Below are 14,482 nucleotides of genomic sequence, written 5' to 3'. Positions count from 1 at the left end.
CCCAGTGTTCTGAAGACCGAGCTGGTGTCTGTGCATTGTCCAGACTGCTCAGTTCACTGCTCAGAGTGGTCATGCTCTGACTTTCATGGGCACTTTTACATGCAGAAATCACAGTGAGTTTGCAGTTTTCAGTGAGTGGGGAGTTATGTTGCATGCTGCTGATAACTCCCAGAAAAGACTCAGATTTGTAGCTTCTGGAAAGTGCTTTTTGCAACAGAAGATGCCCTGCTGACCCTCTGCAGCTTGGCAGAAAATGTTCCTCAGTGCTTGAGTTTCCAAAGCACCTCTCTCAGGGTACTTATTGGGCTGCTGGAACAGAGCAGGTTTTTTAATCTTCACCAAACTCTCCTTTCCCTATATCCTCAGTAGCAGGCAAACAAAATAGTAAAACAGGAGGCAGACTTATTTAGTAATATTGAAATGGAAAACAAAAGGGTAAAAGCAGAACAGACAGAAAGTTGTGTCCTGGTTTAACACATGGTGACACATCTGCTTGTTCTTACCTAAAGTTCTAAAGCAGGTCTCTGCTGTTAGGCCTGACAAGTCAGTAATAGTCTCATTAGTGTTAGCTTTAAGTACTGAAAGTTAAAATTGCTGAGTTTTCCATCACATCTTCCTTTCTTTTACCTCATCCTCACTAGGGCTCTGGCTAGAGATGGGCAACTTTGTGTTGAAAAAGTTGTTTTTTCATTCTATCTGTATTCATTTTGCTGAATGACTGGTCCATAATTGATATGCATCAGTATTTTAATGAACATGCTTGCAACATGCTCATATGATTAGTGTGGTGTTTTATTAACTGTGTTTTCTGAGAGTATCTTGAGCATTTTATAGAGACTTTAGGCCTGCTGATAAACGTTAACTAAATGATCTGATTACATGCAGATCATGCTTGTAAATAAATATTCTTTCTCATCTTTTCCCTAGTCTGCTTCTTTTGGAGTTTTTCTTATCTTAAATTATTGTTCAGTGAACTTACCTAGTAAAACTTTAACTTAAGAGTAATCAATATTGCACTCACCTGTAGAAGGACAAGTAAACACATTTTTTCCTATCAAATTAGGTTAAGATAAGAAATACTACAGCTAACTAATTTCTAATATTAGTTTGACAGGTGTATATTTTATCCCAGTAGAACAAAGGCAGTCTTTAGGAATGTTTTTCTTGGTAGTGGTTCTGTGAGCATAACCCTTGGATCTCCCTGTGGGTCAAGGACAAATTTTACACAGCCCTTGCAGTGGGATAACTAAGCTGCCTGCTGACAAGATCAGGTACTTTCAGGTCACTGGAACATTAGGAATGTTCTGGTATCAGGGAAGCCAGTTTTTCTGCAACCTGCCCCTCATCTGTTCTGAATATATCAAGGGAGTATTTCAAGAAAATGCTAAGGAACGTGAAGGTGACATCTAGGGCTTTATGAAGATTGGTGTGCATATCTCTAGCTGAACAGAACTTGCAGTGTTCAAACTTGACTCAGGTATGATACAAGACAGATTCTTTTAACAAGGAAATCTGTGATATTTTCTTAAACAACTCATCTGTCCATTTTGACTTCCTTTCTTTGTATTCTTTTTTGATTACTCTAACTTCAAAAAAGAGTTGCCACATCTGATTCCATGCTTTTAATATTATTCATTACAAAATAAATGTAATAGTTTATACTCTTAGATTTTATGTGATTAGGTATGATTGTTTGATTTTGCATTCTTCATTTGATTTCAGCTTGCATGACTGAGTTCAGAAACCTAATGAAAATGTTATTATGAGTTTTTTATTTTTAATATGGTGACTGAATGACTTGTCTTGATAAATAAACTTGTGAGATCAGGGTCTGCTAAGCTGATGTTTCCGTTAAGAGTCAGTTTATGCCAAATATTAACTAGAAGCAGTAAAATCTCATCAAAGTATAATGAATCTGTGTAGTTAAACATTCCTTGGTTCTAACAAGCTGATGGAAGCTGTGATTCTGTATGTTAATGTGAAGTTGCATCTTGTAAGATCAGGGAGAAGTTTGGTGTGTTTGTTGTTCTTTCTTACACAACACAAACTTCAGTGTGAAGTTCCTTCTAGTTGTAGTTAATGATACCTGACTTCTTGCTTACATAGAAATTAAGAAACAACTTTATTTGCACAGCTTGAATTGCTGTAATGTGTAATACTACTTCTGAATTTCTCCTGAGAATATCAGACATCCCAGTAAAACCAAACCTCAGCTGCAATTTTCAAAGACTGTTAATCATTAATTTACTTTTTTGGGGGGGTGGGAGAAGGGGTAATGTTTTCTTAAGTTGCCTGCTTTAAATGAGAAGGTGACTACTAAGGTGACTGCCAGTTTACTGCTACACTACAAATCTATTTCTTAATAGTTTAATAATAATTTGCTGGTAACTTGAACTACGTGGCTGTTTGCTTCAGTCATTTATTCCCCCTCTGTAGAATCAAGTTACTTTAACTGTCTGGTTAATCTTTTCACAGATGTGGCTTGCAGATCATTGGAAACTGAAGCACTGCGGTGTACAGGCTATTGATAACTCTGTGGTGTTTCCTGCCTTTCAAGCTACTGGTTTAAGTTGTAAAATATAATTAGTTTTAGGGGTTGTACTTTTAAGTTATAAAAATAAATTGGTATTTGAAGATTAAATATTAGATATTTCACTTGCATACAGAGCTTGGCAGATTTTGCCAACTATGATACACTGTTTCTTGCATTTAAGTGGAGCATAAGGCAGCTGACAGTGGCTTTGTGCAAGAGTGGCAAGTTTTGGTGCTTGAGTTTATTGTACACAAATGACTGGAAGCCTGTGTTTGCAGCATTTCCTTAAGTGGGCCTTTGTACATCCCATTGTACAGGTTAACTTTTAGCAATTTTCACAAAACCTACTTGTTCTAGAAATGTTACTGCTGATGCTTTTTGCTCTAGCACCAGTTATATTTGAATGCTTCACATTAAAAAAAGATTACAAACTCCACATGAAATTGATTTTTTTTTTAATGGAATTGATTGCTTAGAGGAATTCTTTTGTATGTTTTTACAGCATTTCTGTTGAGCTAATAAGGTGTCCATTGAACTCTGAGATGCTACAGTTAGAGAATCTCAGAATGATTTGTGTTGGAATTGACCATTTCATTCTAACTCCCCTGCCATGGGCAGGGACACTTTCCACTACACCAGCTTGCCCAAAGCCTCATCCAGCCTGACCTTGAACCTTGTGACTGAGAATTTGCAGTTGGTCACTCAGATAAACAGTAGGAACAGAAAGTGTCTCTAAAAATTGCTTTCAGTAGCTTGTCCTGCTCTGGCAGGTAAACACCCCAGAAAAGGCTGTGGAAGATAACTAATTAGAGTTTAGTCAGTGTCCAAACACCTTGGGAGTTTTCTTCAGTTACCTGTCCTACTTTGTTTGGCTTTTAAAAAAGCAATTGAAGCAAATGGTAACTGTTGTGGAAAGTTGAGTGAATTTTTTAGCTCTTTCAACTGGTGAAGTAAGTCTTAAGGACTGTAGCATCCTTGCACTTCAGACTTCTTTCAGGGAACATCGTCCGGTTCATAAGCAGAGTATGGCAGGATTCCTAGGAAGAGACATATGTTTGCTTATTTTTCTATTTTTGTAAACATTTTTCATATGCAAATATGGTGAAATGAGGTGAGCAGCTTAAATTTTTTTTTGGCTGATTTGTCATGGTTGATGCCTAGCTTTAATAAGCTTTTATTTCAGGCTCTTAATAAAATAAAATCCTTAGTGCAGAAACTCCAGATTTAATGACATTTTTGTATGGGAGCTCTACTCTTGGCCTTGGCTTGCATCAATTAAGCTAATTCTGCAGACTGTACCCTTGACCTAATGAAGTAACTGATGCTCATGTGTCAGCAGGTGTGTTATTTCCAGTCACTGAAGGAGGACAGAACCACATCCCTGGGTAGAGGTTTTCACAGATAATTTTTGGGAATATTGGTATTGAGAAATATGTTATACCAGCAAAGTCTTTGTGGGAATTTTTGCCTGATGTGCTTTTTCTGTCTACTCAGAAAGATTTTTGTTTATTCTTGTGTGTGGAGGGCCAAAGGCCAGTGATTTACAAGTCTCATCCCTGTACCCTGGAAAGGAGGTAGAAAGTAACACCTCCCTAGGCTGGGGTGAGAGAAGCCTTTCTCCCACAGGTCTTTGCAGTTAAATGTTAATCCTTTTGGGTTCTGGTGTTATATTGGTTTGCCAAGTTTATGTTACCCTGTTCAGCCCATGTTTACCATTTATGTATTCCCTCCAGAATGTTCCCCCTTCCTCAGACCCCAGTTGGCCCAATTTTGGTGCATTGCTCCACCCTGTCAATCCCCATTGGTTGCCCCTGTCCCTAACCCATCCTGTGCACCTGTTCCCATTGGATCCTAGCTCTCTGAACCACCCTCTCATATCTCATATATAATCCTGGGCCCTCAGCCTGTCCTTGTTCTTGTCCCTGGACCCTCTTCAAGGCAGTAAAGCTTTCAGGTACCCAAACAAGAACCTGTCCCAACGACATCCTTCTTTGTCAGCTTTCTAGTGGCACTGTGCTCCAGACCCAAATGTGCAGGCAGCCTTAGGGACCTGGTTGTAGCATGGTGCTGCACTTGTGTTCTTCTGGTTTGCCTTGGCCTCCCCAAGGGTCGGGTGCTTTCAGGACTAACCTGTACTGTACCAAATACTGGCAAGTGGAGCATTGGGAACAGAAAACAGACTTGGGACTCCTTCCAGCATTTAGGAAAAGTGATTGCTGTGGAATTGCTCAGCTGATTTCCATGGAGGTGGAGTCTGTTGACTGTGTTTGGCACAGAAGCCTGTGGGAAGAGCTCCATGTTAATGTGCAGTGTTAACAAAAGAGGCCGAAGGACAGTGTTCAGACTTGCAGTGGGGGTGAACTTGGATGTGGAGAGTGAAAAGCAGCTTGATGTTCCTCTGCTGATATTTTTTTTTTCCAAGTTTCAGGTTTCTCTTGCAGGCAGGAAAGTACTAAAGCTGCATATAAAAGGTTGCGAAGTTAATATTACCTTTAAGGACATGTGGTTTTGCCAAATTCATTTTTTGTTGTTTACTTTATCTGAAATCTACATCTTGCTCACATTACTGTTCCCCACTCAGAATGTTGATACCATATGTCTTAAGTATTTCTGTCTTTTTACGGAGCTGGGAGAAGGGAAGGTTCTGTTGTGGTTAAACAATTCCTATCTTGGTTAAACCTATCTTGGTTTTGCACTGTATCGTCACCAAGACAGGCAGTCCTAGCCTATGCAATGCCTTCCTGTCAGTGCTGAGGATCAAACTGCTATCCAGTGATTGAGATCATCTGCCTGCTGTTGCAGAAAACTCATCTTTTTTTCTCTATTTTTTTTCCTCAGGATTATTTTGCAGCTAACATAGTGGTTGTCCAAGTAACTTGCATCATGAAAGCCAGAAATTCCTGGAGCAGTAGAGGAAATAGGAATCCCTCAGCTGGAAGACAGAGAAGATGACTACTCTTCTGTCACAGTGCTTTTGCCATGTTCAATTTAAACCATCCTGAAAGTGTACTAGTAGTCAGACTCTGTGGTGTGAGTATTTTTTTCATGGCTTTGGAATAGTCATTGTGCAACAGCCTCCCTTATTAAGATAATTATAAAGCAATACTAAGTTGCATTAAATGATGTTCTTGTTGCGCAGTTGTTTTCTGTTTGAGGTACAACACAGAATTCAGCTGCATGTAGTTATGTTCTTGTATTACTCTGTATTTTGCAGAGCTAATAAAAAGTGCTTCAAGATTAACTTGAGAACAACTGTGTGTTGTTATCCCCAGAATGCTTGTCACTGTAGGCTGGTTACTGGCTTTCTTTGCTGCTGATCCTACTGAACATGCAAGTCATGTTTTGGAAGAATCAGAATTGAAGCATGTGCTTCTAGACTTCACTGATGGGTTTGGTTTATGGAAATTTAGACCTTAGGCAGGATTAGAGCCTGTTCTGAAGTGAGATACCCTGGGGTATGTGTAGTTTAAATATTGTCTTCAGCACAAACTGTTTGGTTTTGCAGATCTCCTCCCACTGAAGTACACTACCCACTAAGTAGGGCAGAGGGTTGGGTTTGTGTTTTTTAGAGGACTGCTTTAGTTAGTTAACCAGGAGGTGTGAAAAACATTAGTCAATGCAAGGAAGAGAGATCATTTCAGCTACTAACCGTGATAAAGTTGAGTAGCTCTCATTGTTAGTTTGAAACTTGGTGACAATGTGGGAATTTTAGGTTTGCTGCACCAGAATTACCCAAACCCCAAGATTTTAATGTCAGCTAATGATCTAGGTTTCCCCTTCACCAGATTATTTTGTTGGTTGCATTAAATTGTTGCTTAAACTGAATTGTCATGGGAATGAGTTGTAAGAACCAGTCCTACTCCTAAGTTACTTCTAAACTGTTTACTGTAAATGGTTTAATTTTGATTATTATGGAAGCCCTGCGCTTAGAGGGTGACTGCAAAATAGTTTGGGTCATAATATCCATCTTCAGTATTTCGTTTATGAGGATTTAAAAAGCTATATTCAGTACTGGGAGGAAACAAAAATGAGATCTGCTGGGAAAAAAATAGAGACTGAAAATCATTCAGTCCTTACATTTAAAGGCATCCCTGTGTACTGCTTCAGAGTAACATTTTCAAGTTTTTGCATTCAAAATAGTGTACTGTAGGAAACATTCTGCTGTGTTTTCCAAATCTGAGGGAGTTCTTGCATGAAAGCTAAATAAAAGTCTTTCATATTGCTTGCTCTTTAATACAGTGGCATAAAATTAGAATCTTGAAGGGTTCTTTTTCTGGACAATCACCTCATCTACAGAGGTGACTATGGGATAATGTTTGGCAGCATATTTAAATACAGCAGGCTTAGGTATGCAACTTCTATTTTCTCTGTAAGTTATTTTTTAAATTATTTTGCATCAACTTATAAATATAGTGCTAACATCAAATATTTGTGATTTCCAAACTGTTGGACCTGCTGGCAGTGGAATCTATTGATAACACCTGGTTATTTATAGAAAAGACTGTACTGATGTAATCTATGGATAGTTCTGTATCCCATATTGACTGCATTATGTCTGAGGACAATTATATAAACAAGGCTATAGTTGCTGGAAGCATACCACAGGAATTAATGAGATTATGGAGTTTCAGGTGTCAAGGTCAGAAGAGGCTTCTGGGGGGGTCTCTGGTCCAACCACTCATTCAGAGCAGGTGTAGCACTGAGTGAGATAAGTCATGTGTTTGACCCCTGAAACAAGCCCACGGTCTCCATGTGAAACCTATGTCTGCTCTTCACCCCCCACTGGTGAAGCGGTTCCATGGTGCCTTTTGTGGCCATTGTCTTCCTTACCCTGTCTGCCAGGGCTGAGGGTGTTTGTCTGCACTGTCTTAATAGATTCCATTTTGCTGTGGCTGTGGACAGCTCTCACTTAGTCCCAGTCTTCTGTGTGCCAGAGGAAACAGGCCCCTCTCCCTCTGCCTCTCCTTGTAGATGATGCCCCTGAGACCCTTGACTACCTCAGTACCCAGGGTTGGACCCTCTTTGGTTCCTCAGGCTCCTGCTGAAGTAGGGTCCCCACCTGGGCACCAGATGTGTGTGGATTGGCCTTGCCAGTGTCCAGCCAGCCAGGGATCACTCCCTTCCCACTGGTTCCTGTTCTCTCCAGTGTCTGCCCCAGTGCCTGGGCCCTTTCCTGCAGGGCTGGTGCTGTGCCAGCCCTCCCCAGCCTGTGCTGGGGGTATGGAACTCTTCTGCCCTGGGGCACAGTTTTGCTTTCCTGTCCTGGGCCTGATGAGGTTTGTTTCAGCTCTAGCTTCAGGCTTATGCATGTATCTTTACATTTGTGGAAGTGCTGCCATTCCTTGTGTGAGAGCTCTCTTCCCTGCTCCCCTCCACTTTCCGATCCCCTGCCAGTTTGCTGAGGGTGTTCTCTGTCCCAGCTGCTGGTGAATCTTTGGAGCTCTGGGACAGCCCCTGGAGTCGTCCCTGGCCCAGATGCAGCTGGGTGTTCAGCTGCTGGTTGCAGTTGTGTGATCCAGAGATCTGGCTGGTTTTCCAGGCCAGCTTCCCTTCTGTTCATGGAGCTCTGGACGCCTCAGCTTCCAGGTGAGTCTGTGGTGGGAGACTTGTCCTGAAAGTTGTCCTGAAGTTGAATATTCTCTGGGCCATTCAGCTTTCAGCAGAGTCCCCCAGGAGCTGGGTAGGCTCTGCCTTTGATAAATATTTGTTAACTCCTTAAGATTATCAAAATTAATTTCATCTGGACTTTTTCCATATTCCTTCCAGAAGCTGATGGGACTCTATACTTTTGAGTTCTCAGGCACAAGGATGGTGGGAACTTCCTGTGAATGCCATGATGCTTTCGTAGGTGACAGCACTCACAGGCACATGGTGTGATTCATGGGGTGTCCTGTGCAGGGCCAGGCATTGGACTTCATGATCTTGTTGGGTCCCTTTCAACTCAGCCTATTCTGTGATTTGATGAATCTTGGGGTAATTGTGCATAGAATACAGGAAAATCCAACTAATTTAGTAGTTGGTAAACAAAATTTTTAACAGTCAGTATGAAAATCAGAAATTATTTTCATTATTTGGAAAAAAAGAAATCCTACTAAAAGTTACATCTTCTTCAAGAAGTCATATGCCTCATATTGTATTAGTCCAGTAACTAAAATTTAACTCTAATGCGGTTCCAAGCAGGGAAACAATAACTCAAATTTATCAGTTATACTCTCAGCAAATTTGCAAACTAGGAAAGTCTATTCTGATTCTTGTTTGTTATAAATTATTGAAGGAGGTGGCTTGATTGTGGGGGAGATGGTGTTTGAGAGTCTCTGAAAGCAGTAATTTTCCAAGTCTGTTTGTCAGATCTGATGTAAGATTGATTCTATAATATGAAGTTAATGTTTTCAAAATGAGCTGCTTGGCCAGCGCACTGTGTCTGCTTCCAATTACTGTCAGTAATTCCTGAAAATTATTTTCTGAGAAGGACTTGGTGAATTCTGCATTTTAAATAGCAATAATCAGTATGAAAGTAGTTGAGTTTTGTAATATTTCATGCTGTATGGTTTTGGTTTTGTTTTTGAGATTGTTGATACTGAAGTGGATGCCATGACTGTGATGTTCTGGTGTGCACTGTTTCCTCTGTGGAAGCAGGATTACGAGTATGCTTAAAAGAATGGATCTCCTGGGTATTATTGCAAAACAAGTAATTGACTTTCTTAAAAAAAGAAAACAAAACCACTTGTGCATAGGAACAAAGATGTTTTGTAAACCCAAGTGCTGTGAACTTATCTGACGTTTGTCATTTGTGTGCTTTCTGGGTTGAGCTTATTTTCTTTGAAGTAATTTTAAAAGTGTATATGCTCTGGGACCAAGGTTAGGATTGATACTGGTGTATAGATTGCTTCTCAGTATGATATCCTTCAGAATCACAGTGGAGCAGTTGAGCCCTCTTTATACAGCAGGGAAAATAGGTGGTTGTGACACTGTACTTTCAGTAGAATCTACAGGCTGCAGCAGCAGCCTCCAGACTCTGCTTTCAGAATTCAGTGTGATGATGCCAGGACTTGTCATATTTGCAACTATACTCATTTGGAAGGATTGGAAAATTTTCACAGAGGATTATCCTTAAAATGGGAACATTCCCTGTGGATCTCTTGGTGCTCTGGCCCTTACCATCTTCTGCAGCAATTTAGTAATTGCTGCACACTTAGTTGTTGGACCCTGCTGTTTGTTAGCAGACTGTCCAAATGTGCCCTTGTTCAGCAAGGTAAGCAAAGGGACTTGGAATGTCTGCTTGCAGTTCTCAGTTTGTTCCCTCACAGTGTTACAGAGAACTATTGTTGGCAGCTGATACCACCAGAGAATTATAATTGCAAATGTGAGTGAAAAGTCATTAAGTGAAGGAGTGTGCTAAATGTGTCATTGATTGGAGTCTGCGACACCAGACTCAATTGATATCCACTCAAAAGAGCCCCCAACCAACCAACAACCTACTTAATAAGTGACATATTTATATAGATTTTTTTGGTTTCTCTCTTTTTAGGGAGGTTTTTCTATCCATGCTTGGCCATGTCTGAGTCAGCAGATGTGGAGGACTTCAGTAGTGAAGTTATTACAAATAATTCAATCTTTACCATTCCTGGTATGATCTAAAAATTAGATAATTTTTAGAGGGCAGTGCAATGAACATCTATTAGGTGTGTTCATCATTTATATTTCTTGTCAAATTTAAAGTTGTTTTTGTCCTTGTGCTTCTGTCTTCTACTCTCTTAGAGCAATCAGATCACTGATAAGAACTTTTGTATTTTTTCACATTGGAGGATCTTCTGAATCTTATGCTTTAGAGATGCCTTTAAAATGAAAGAGCCCAGTTTTTACAGCCAGCTTTGTCATCTTGGATCAGCAAGATTGTGGTTACCTTGCAAGATGGAAAGATTATGGGCCCATATTAGGAGCTGGAATACTCTTCAGGATAGCATGGAGATATGTCAAGTAGAGGGAGCTGGATATACTAAGTGATTTGTTTTAATAGTTTGTTAGAATCTGTCCCACACTGAGCAATCTAGTTTCTCTGTAGATCATTACCAGCAATGAGGCAAAAATTCCTTTCCTGTTAGAGGAACCAAAAGTGGTAAGTAGCTGAAACGATGAAATTAGAACTATGCCATGGATAACAGTAATGAGTTACAATGTTAAACCTACTTCAATTGTATAGTCAAAATTTCTTGCTGACAGTAAAGAAGGAATATTTCAATGGAAGCTTGAGGGAAAGGATAGAACCTTTATGTGAAATCTGGCCTTATACATTCATAGTATTCATATTTCTCCTAATTTTGTAGTTCTGGTTGTTCAGGTGTCTCTTGTGCATTGGGATGAGGCTGTCCTGCTGGCAAAGTTTAAAATCTAGAATGTGAAAATAACAGTGCATGTTGCAGTATGTCCTAAAGCAATATAAACAGCTGGATGACTGTGTACTGAGGAAGAGAAATACAAGTAAGGGTGGTAATACCGTTCCTTGTTTTTTTCTGTTCTTGATTGCAGGTTAACATGGTTGGGACTTGAGGGTAATTCATTACAATAACTTTTTAGTGTAGTAGATGAGTTTTAATTATTTTTTTTTTTTTTGGTTCATTTTTAAAGCAAAATGACCTTGGATTAGCCACTTCCTATCTCCTGTGGTGACTGTGGAGATTACCAGTTATTGCAGAACTTCCCTGAAATAAAGACTTAATTTGCCTGAATAACATCTTGGGGATGGTACTCCACCCAATGGAGAGCCAAGATGCTGTTCCATAAATAAACATATGGTTCCTTTAGGCTGAGTTGTGTTGCTCAGCCAGAGGAATATGAGACTCTGGTGGAGAAGAGGGGGGTGTCTAACTGCTGCCATCATTTCTAGGCAGAGCACACTAAATTTATGATTTTTTTCGAACTTGGTTCAGACTAAGATGTGGGGCAATCTTGAATCAAGATCTGAACGTTATTTTGGCTCATACCATTATCCTTTTTCAGTAGTTTGTCCTCCTTAGAACTCCATTTGTCAGATAAAAATAATTACTTTACCACACAGACTTCTAGTTGTTAGTTTTACTGAAATAATTACATATAGCATATGCATCCAGCCCTCACTGAAATTCTGAGGTGTGTTAGTAACATTCTACTTTCATGCTTTCCCAGACATTTTTAAAATAAAGACGCTTTTTTCCTCGTTCTTTAAAATTGGTAATGTTAGATTCAATCTCATTCATTATATTAGAATCAGTGTCCCAGTTTAAAAGGTCTTTCTCCCTCTTCTGCTGAATTTGTTAGTTGCACAGTGTAAGTATTAGTGATCAAAAGAAGCTGAACTTGTTTTTCTGAAAATACACAGGAAATGCAGTGTTAAAACTACTCGTGTACACTTCCTTTTTCACAGTAATTCCTCTCAATGGGTATTGTTAACTTGTAGTGCTTCAGTGAACTCTGTGCGTGTCAGAAGTTCACTGCAATTCACAGTGGAAGCTCTTGATTTCCACTGTGAAGTTCTTCCTACTGTATTTCAATTTGTGAGCAGTTCAAGGATCCCTTCAATAGTTAGGTTTAGTGTTTAATTCTCAGTTCTCTTCTGGTCAATATGCATGACTTAAAAAAAAACCAACCTCGTAGCAACAGCGAGCATCTGTCTGCCTCTGTCATTTCTCATCACTCTGTGCTTGCATCTGAGGCTAAATTGCTTTGACTGACAGATGGGCTGACTGACAGGATCTTGGCTCCAAACACACACATACACATGCCCACACAGACAGGCTCCTTGGGCTCCATTTACATTTCAACTGAGGACCCAAATACACTGAGTTTCAGTGGTGATGTTGGTTGTAGAGTGGGGGAGTCATAAGATGTGGGGGAAGAGAAGGAGGGAGCACTTTGGGCGTTGCCTTCCATGTTTCTTCCCTTCCTTGACTTCTTGCTCAAGGTGCTTGTGAAAGGTGCAGTAGAAGTTTGTGTGACTGGTTAATTAATGATGGAGGCTTGGGAAAATTGCAGTAAGTCTTGGTGATCTGCATGGCTTTCATTTGGAATTGGTGAATGAGCACAAATAGTATTGTAATGGTGTCTGTTTTAAATCCTGACTTTTCCATGAGGCTTTTTTTAAAGTCATGCATATTGACCAGAAGAGAATTGAGAATTAAGCATTAAATCCTAGCTATTAAAGGGATTCTTGAACTTCACACAAATCTAAATACAGTAGGAAGAACTTCGCAATGGAAGTCAACAGTCAGCATCCACAGATTTTTCTGGTAGTTGAATAAGGATTTTAATTATATTTTTTGTTATTCAGGAGCATTGACAACTGAAGAACAGATCCTAGGGAGGTGATCTTATGTTGCTGTTAATAACAAAGAGATAAATTTCAGGTGTTAGAGGGACTTCATGTAGTATTAAAGATCTGCATCATTCTGTGTGTTTTCTACCTGTGGACTTAGGAGACTTCACACTTCAAATAACGGGATCTTTTATTACTGTTCTCAAGAAAAACAGTTAAAGGCATTAAAGAAAGCCAGCAGACAATGTTCTTCAGCTTGTGATGGCAGTAGAATAAATCCTGGTTGTTTTCAGAGCTTTTAATCTTTACAAGAACAAGGGGGTTATGCCATTAAAGAAGATTGGAGTACTTTCTCTACTTTTTTTGTTTGAAAACAAGACAGTGGTTGGGAAAATAGCTGAAGATGCTTCTTAATGAATGTATGCCTTCAGTTTTGATTGAGCTTTTTGAGAAATCGGTGTCTTTCAAGCATGTAGTTGTACTGTCACCTGGTTTGCATTTTTACACACCACATTTGGAAATGAAAATTTCAACTCCTTTTATACAAATATAATTGCAGTGTAAGATGTTATGCAAGTATTCATAGTTGATAGTGAATTCAGTAAAGCAGCAAGAGATGTCATTGTCATGTAGATGGGCAATTTTGTGATGATGTGCATGGTAAAACAAAACAAGGTTGTGGAGAGTTTGTTCTGTTTGGGCAGGTGACATTGTAGTAACCTTCATTATTCCTTAAGAAGTGTTAAAGGAAAGCAGCCAAAGAAATGGCTCATTGCAACTTAATGCTCAGCAGCCTAATTAGTCAAATACCATGTGCCTACCTCTGCATGAAATAGCCTATTTCTTTCCAATGTAAAATAGGAATTTTCAGTTTTGGAACAGCCTGAAGAGGCCTTTGTTGCAAATGACCACTGGCTTTCTAGTTATTTATTCTCAAAAATAATGAAGGTCAGCATGGTATCCATAGTGATTGCATGCCGCTTCCTCGTTAATCTTGGCATGCTGCTGTAATAACGAAATTCACTTACTAGTAACAACTTCTCGTGTTGCAGAGGGAAACCTTTCTTTGAAAACTGGATGTGATTTGGTTTCTGTAACTTGGGAATCTTGAATACTGCAGTTTTTCTTCAGTTTTAAACTCCTTGTCATAATTTCTGGTTGTATGAGTTGCTGTGGAGGTCTAAACAGAGAACAAGCAACCTTAAACTGCTGAAGTTTACGTATAATCTGGCACTGGAAAACTTGTGACTTGAAAAATTATTTTCATTTGGAAGTGATAAGGACTGCTAAATGGGGAATATATCATTCTGCTTGCAGCTTTGTTAGTGGGAGGAAGGCATTCTGCTATAAACTATAAAATTAAGGCTTGTAAGAAGTATGTGAATATGATCAAGCCAAAATGGTTGAATGCTCCCAGTTCAGTGTGAAATCAGAGCATTAGGAGAGAATGCAACAACTAGCTGGATGAAATGCTTTTAGTAAATTACTTTGGTGTAATGCACACTATTTCCTCTTTGAGTATTATACAGTGTAAATATTAAATTTTAATATTGTGAAGGCTCTTTTAACTTAGAGAAAATACTGTTGCAGAACTGAATGCAAGTCTTGTGGGAATTTTGATAGGAACTTGAAGATGGGGAATGAAATGGCTCCATCCAGAA

The 14,482-nt window shown here is 39.4% G+C and overlaps 1 protein-coding gene across 1 annotated transcript in view; it reads left to right on the top strand.

Moving 5' to 3' along the window:
- The first annotated feature begins 3,000 nt into the window (after positions 1 to 3,000).
- Positions 3,001 to 14,482, top strand: part of ZFAT (zinc finger and AT-hook domain containing) — a 102,506-nt gene continuing 91,024 nt past the window's right edge. Inside the window, exon 1 of the mRNA XM_015617851.3 lies at positions 3,001 to 5,563. The gene's annotated coding sequence lies outside the window, so the exon portion shown is untranslated. The remainder of the gene's footprint in view (positions 5,564 to 14,482) is intronic.

This window comes from Parus major, chromosome 2, assembly GCF_001522545.3.
Source record: "Parus major isolate Abel chromosome 2, Parus_major1.1, whole genome shotgun sequence".
Taxonomy (NCBI): Eukaryota; Metazoa; Chordata; class Aves; order Passeriformes; family Paridae; genus Parus; species Parus major.
This window is presented reverse-complemented; position numbering and strand designations above follow the sequence as displayed.